Here is a 7,004-nt window from a genome sequence, read left to right as displayed (position 1 = left end):
AGCAGTAAAAGCTGCTAAATCAAAATTCTTCTCTGATATAATTACCTTAAACTCTCACAACCCACGTGTCCTCTTCTCCACCCTAAACTCTGTTCTCCACCGCACTGAACCATCACCTCTGGAAGCCTCGACTGAGCTGTGCGACAACTTCTTACATTTCTTTTTGGAAAAAATTGCGACCACCAGGGCTCTCATTTCCCCTCCAACTCATGACCCATCCATCCCACCTCAATCTGTAGCTCCTTTTGACCATTTTGAACCCATCACTCTATCTTCTCTAGAGCAGGTCATGTGCAGTTTGAAACCTTCTGGTTCCCCCTTTGATGTGGTCCCCCCTCGACTACTAAAGGAGGTGTTTCCAACTCTAGGTCCGTCCATTCTTGATATAGTAAACAGTAATTTATCCACTGGCGTGGTGCCAAAATCCTTTAAACATGCTGCCGTCCAGCCTCTCCTGAAAAGACCAAACCTTGATCCCTCAGTCGTTTCCAACTACCGGCCTGTCTCCAAACTCCCATTTGTTTCTAAAGTACTAGAGAAAATAGTCGAGTCCCAGTTGAAGTGCTTCCTGGAGGATCACCCCATCTTAGAGCTTTTCCAATCTGGCTTTAAACCTCTCCACAGCACTGAAACTGCCCTGCTGAAGGTCTTCAACGACATCTTCAGATTCACAGATACCGGTGATTCTGTGCTGCTTGTCCTGTTGGACCTCACAGCTGCCTTTGACACCATCGACCATGAGATCCTCATTGCTAGGTTGGAGCAGTGGGTGGGCGTCACAGGATCAGCCCTCAATTGGTTCAGATCTTACCTCACTGACAGATCCTTTTGTGTATCCATCAAGGATTTTAGTTCCGCAGAGGCAGAGCTTAAATGGGGGGTTCCGCAGGGGCCATCCTGGGTCCCCTCCTATTCTCTTTATACCTGCTGCCGCTTGGTGTTATTTTCCGGAAACACAACATGCCCTTCCACTTCTATGCCGATGACTGTCAAATTTACTTCCCCCCTAAGACACAATGGTACATGCTCTATTCAACCGCTGCTCAACTGCCTGGCTGACATCAGGGACTGGATGGTTTTAAACTTCTTAAGTTTCAATGAAAAGAAGTCTGAAGTCATGTTGTTCCCTCCCAATGACACGATCACAAACCACTGCATCGACCTTTCCGCTCTAACCCTGTCAGAAAAACAAAGAGTCACTAATCTGGGCATGATAATGGACCCTTCCCTGAAGCTGTAAACAAGATTGTAAAATCATGCTTCTTCCAACTGAGGCGGCTGTCTAAACTGAAGCCCATATTGTCCAAAAATAACCTGGAGACAGTAATACATGCATTCATTACATCTAGGCTTGATTACTGCAATTCACTCCTGTTTGGTATCAGTCAGACCTCCATTGCACGACTACAACTGGTCCAGAATGCAGCAGCCCGATTTTTAACCAGTACAGGCAAAAGAGAGCACATTACACCAGTTTTGGCTTCACTGCACTGGTTACCGGTTCACCTTCGAATCCAGTTCAAAATACTCATGTATGTCTACAAATCACTGAACAGTGTCGCCCCCCCATCTCTTTGATCTGCTACAACCGTATGTCCCACCACGCTCCCTGAGGTCAGCGAACCAGTTGCTCCTCACAGTTCCAGGAACTCGTCTTAAGCGCAGAGGTGACAGGGCCTTCTCTGTAGCAGGACCAAGACTCTGGAACGAGTTACCTCTGTTTGTCAGACAGGCCCCCTCCTTCTCGGTTTTCAAGTCCCGTTTAAAAACTCACTACTATTCAGTAGCTTTCAACACAAGATGATCTGTGTTTTGATCATGTATGCTCCACACTGGTTTGTCATCATTATCTGCATCGTTTTTATGTCTATATTCTGATTTACCTCATTTTGTATTTTGCTTTGGGTGTTACCTGTTGTTTTGTCTGTACAGCACTTTGGTTGGCCTTGTAGCTGTTTTAAGTGCTTTATAAATAAATTGGTATGGTATGGTACAAGAGTGGAGGGAGGAGTACACGGGTCGACTACTTTCTGTGTAGAAGAGGAAACCTGAGGGAGATTGAAGACTATAAGGTTGTGGAAAAGGACAGCGTAGCCTGACAGCATCGGATGGTTGTGTGTAGAATGATTGCTATTGTGAAGAAGAGAAAAAGAGTAAAATCAGAGAAGAAGACCAAATGATGGAAGATGAAGAAGGAAGAATGTGATAAATTCAGAGAGGAGCTGTTAAAGGCTCTGTGTGGTAAGAAAGAGCTTCCAAATGACGACTAGTACAGCAACGGTAATTAGAGAGACATGTTGGAAGGTACTTGGTGTGTTATCTGGACAGAGAATGGATGATAAGGAGACCTGGTGGTGAAATAGTGAAGTGCAGGACACTGTTCAAAGAAAGAAGTTGGCCAAGAAGAAATATGACAGTGAGAGGACTGAAGAGAGGGGACAGGAATATAAGGAGAATGGACATAGAGCAAAAAAGGAGGTAGCTAAGGCAAAGCAGAAGGCGTATGATGAGTTGTATGGGAGACTGGACACTAAAGAAGGCAAGAAGGACTTTTACCAATTGGCAAGACAGAGGGATCAGGATGGAAAGGATGCACAGCAGGTTAGGCTTGTTAAAGATAAGAATGGTAATGTGAGGAGTGTGATACGCAAAGATGGAAGAAAAACTTTCAGGAGTTAATGAATGAAGCGAATGAAAGAGAAAGAAGAGTAGAGGTCATAGAAACTGTGGAGCAGGAAGTGTGAAAGATTACTGAGGGTGAAGTTCAGAGTTCAGAGAGTTCAGAAAGTCTGGAAAGCTCTGAAAAGAATGAAGAAGGGGAAGGCAGTAGGACCTGATGACATACCACTGGAGATTTGGAAATGTCTTGGAGAGATGGTGAGTTTTTTGACTCAAATATTCAATGGCATATTTGAGGGTGAGAAAAAGTCTGAGGTATGGAGAAGAAGTGTGCTGGTGCCCATTTTTAAGAACAAGGGTGATGTACAAAGTTGTAGCACCTAAAGGGGAATTAAGTTAATGAGCCACTCTAAGCTCTGGGAGAGAGTTGTGGAAGCAAGACTTAGATGAGAGGTGACTATATTTGAGCAGCAGTATGGTTTCATGCCAAGAAAGAGCACCACAGATGCCATCTTTGCTTTGAGAACGCTGATGGAGAAGTACAGAGAAGGTAAGAAAGAACTCCATTGTGTCTTTGTGGATTTAGAAAAAGCATATGACAGGGTGACGATGGAGGAGGTGAGGACACGTATGAGGACAGCAGGGCAGTGCTGTAGGAGTGACGGATAGCTTCAAGGTGGAGGTGGAATTGCATCAAGGATTGGCTCTGAGTCCCTTCTTGTTTGCTCTGGTGATGGAATGACTAAAAGATGAGGTCAGATAGGAATCCTCATGGACTATGATGTTTGCAGATGACACTGTGATCTGTGGTGAGAACAGGGAACAGGTAGAAGAGAACTTGGAGAGGTGGAAGAGGAATGAAATTCAGCCGTAGTAAGACAGAGTACATGTGTGAATGAGAGGGAGGCTGGTGGAACAGTGAGGCTACAAGGAGCAGAGGTCACAAAGGTGCAAGACTTCAAGTACTTGGGGTCCACTGTCCAGGAAAATAGGGAGTGTGGTAAAGATGAGAAAAAGAGAGTCCAGGCAGGATGGAGTTGATGGAGAAAAGTTTCAGGAGTGATTTGTGACAAAAGGGTGTCAGCAAAGGTCAAAGGAAAAGTTTACAAGACAGTGGTGAGACCAGCTATGTAGTATGGTCTGGACAGTGTCATTGACAAAAAGACAGGAGAAAGAACTGGAAGTGGCAGAAATGAAGATGTTCAAGTTTTCTCCTTAGGCATGACATGGATGGATAAGATTAGGAATGAGATCATCAGAAGTACAGCACAGGTTGAACAACTGGGAGATAAAGTTAGAGAGGCCAGACTGAGATGGTTTGGACATGTTCAGAGGAGGGGCAGTGGGTATATTGGTAGAAGGATGTTAGAAATGCAGCCAGGAAAAAGACAAAAAGGAATGCCAAAGAGGAGATATATGAATGCAGTTAGAGAGGACATGCAGGCAGATGGAGTGAGGACAGAGGATGCAGAGGACAGTGAGATGGAGGAGGATGACTCGTGGTGGCGACCCCTGAAGAGGGAAAACCCAAAAGAAGAACCAATAGTTATTTCATGTTAGGTTAAAGAATGGTCCAACTGGGCAAACGGTCGGAAAAGCGCAAATTTTCACTTCATCCCAAAAATCAGTAAATGCGAAGGACCTCAAACAGAAGAGTTTCTTCTTCTTTTCTTTGGATCCTACAGAAGTGCAGATGCTGTGTTGCGGTACTTATCCCCGAGAGAGCTTGTGCCCCCGATTTACTATTTAGAGGGCTTACTAGGTCAAAGTTGATGAGTATCTGTGTTTACTGCTTTGTGTGCACTCGCAAGACAGGGAGAACAAATCCTTTCCTGTTGAGAGCAGAACACCGACGATTCTGGTTAGGAAAAGTCAGCTGCAAGGATCAGCCTTTGAAAACATCTAGAATCTGCTCCAATCACTTTTATTCCGGTAAACAAAAAAATTCTAAACCAATCATTTTGTTAAACATTGTCAGAGTATAACTGTTTGCGTGCTGGTACTCTGTTCATGATTTAGAACATCTCTACTGTAGTTAGCTCAGCTATGCACTAAACCTCCACACTTTAAACACTCACTCTGCCCACATAGATACCCATGTTGTAATTATGAGCATTAGTTGCACCGGCACACCTCAAAGTCATAAAAATATCCTAGTCGTCAATGTTTATGTGCTTTTGGCATTATGATGGCTTAGTGGTTAGCAGTGTCGCATCACATCAAGAAAGTCCTGGGTTTTAACCCCGAGTTGGGTCTGGGGTCTTTCTGTGAGGGTGTTGCATGTTTATATTTTTATTTATTTACTTAAACCTTTTTAGGGGAGTGGTGGCGCAGAGGTTAGAGAAGGTGGGCCTGTGATCTGAAGATCGCTAGTTCAACTCCCGGTAGACACAACATCAAAATGTGTGTGAGAAAGGTGAAGCACCCACACCTGCCTCCATCCTCACTTGTCCCACTCTGGGCCCTTGAGCAAGGCCCTTAACCCCCCACCATCTGCTCCCCCATGTGCCCTTGACGTCAGCTCTCTGCTCCACATAGAGGGCTGTAGTAGCTCGGTGGTCTGTGGTTGTGTCAGGAAGGGCATCCGGTGTAAAAATAATCACCAAGTCTTCATGCGGCTTAGTTTGCTGTGGCGACCCCTGAAGAAGGGAGAAGCCGAAAGAAAATTTTTTTTTACTTAAACCTTTAAAAGGCAGCTTCATGCACTACGCCCATCTTCCGGACAACTGCATGTACATGTTCTCGTATCTTGGTGCAATGATAATAAAGCTTATTCTGATTCTTTATTTAACCAGGTAGCTCTCAGTTCAACCATCCTTCACAAAAAACAAAAAAAACAATTATATCGATTTCAGGCTGCAAAGCTCCTCCATTGTGTAGGTACTTTTTGTGTTCACTAAATTATATTTTCAAAACGAGCTTGGAGGCAGCTCATCTGCGTCATCTGACATGTTCTCTTTCTCTACCTCATATGGATCAATCGCAACAGCAGCGATTTTCTGGACATATCTCTTACACATTGGTCAAGAGTCTGAAAGCCATCATGATCGTCATTGTCTAGTGCTCGTCTACTATAAAGGCCAGTTGAGACGTGTGGGAACTATGTATAAGCTTTCCACACCCACCAGCACCCTGCAAGGAAATCCATCCATATATGAACCAGTTTGTTTTTTCCACAGCCAGAGATCAATCACGTTGTGTTGTCAATTTAAACATACCTCCTAGATTATATTTGAACTTTGCCTTGTTATTGCTGCATCTAAATATATGAATTTCATCAGTCATGCAACCAGTAAGCAATATTTATACATACAGCTGCAAATGGGAATTATAGATCCTGCACTGATCTGTGTACAGTAGTCTCTCACTCTTTCGCAGTTCGAATTTCGCGTTTTTTCAACGATTGTCAACTTTAATATTGCTCACTTGATTGGGACCGTACATATAAAAAATTTAACTAAATAGAACCAAACAAAACAAAACAAAAACTATGGCCAGGTGCCACAAATTTGTATTTTCTTTCAATAAGTTTACTGTATTGCCAGTCAAAAAGAACTGCAAAATCCAGAAGGCAGCAGTGCTTCCAGCCTGCTGCGTTCTGCCAAAATGGAGGGAAAGCTTTGATCCGATCCGAACCAGACTAAAAAGTTTGGTCCTTATTCATAGTGACATCGGTGCTCAGTGGTTGTAGAGAGCCGGTCAGAACTGGACCAAAACTACTTCCAGCCTCATCGGTCAATCTGAGTGCTGCTTGCCGGCCCAGGGAGCCTCTCGAGCGGGGAGGTGTTGCTTGGAGGTCCGGTGTTTTTTCCAGTGCTCACCCGGACTTTTTTTCCCCATCGGATTTCTCTGGATTATTTGGACTCAATCAAGACCATTGTGTGGTTTTGTACTGGCTCTCTCCAAAAGTGTCTGGTGCTCAACGGCTGCAGAGAGCTGATCAAAATACAACCAAAACTGGACCAAGGCTGGTGAGCCTCCATATACATATAATAGAACTTTATTGATCCCGCAGGAAATTGCTACTGTATTCATACCCATCTGCTCACTGTAGACCCATGTTTGGGCTGCTGTTTTATATACCTTATTATTTTTACATTATTAGTGTTTAGCGTATATCTTAGATACTGTTTCTTTTTATAGTTTATATTTTTACTATTTTTGGGTGTAACTGGGACCTTGAGTACACAGTTTCGTTCTACCTCATGTACTGCATGTGATGCGAATGACAAAAATACTTGAACCTTGATATAAAATTTTGCAGTAGCTACTGTGCAGTACATATATGTATGTTGTTAAAATGATGTAGTTTTAAGAGTCTAAAACATTACAAGTGTGAGAAGGGTTTCTAAAGCCTTAAAAAAATTAAAAATTATTTATATATA

Source organism: Nematolebias whitei, chromosome 5 (assembly GCF_014905685.2).
Source record: "Nematolebias whitei isolate Nwh7 chromosome 5, NemWhi1, whole genome shotgun sequence".
Lineage (NCBI taxonomy): Eukaryota > Metazoa > Chordata > Actinopteri > Cyprinodontiformes > Rivulidae > Nematolebias > Nematolebias whitei.
The sequence above is the reverse complement of the archived record's forward strand: the minus strand, read 5'-3'. Positions refer to the sequence as shown.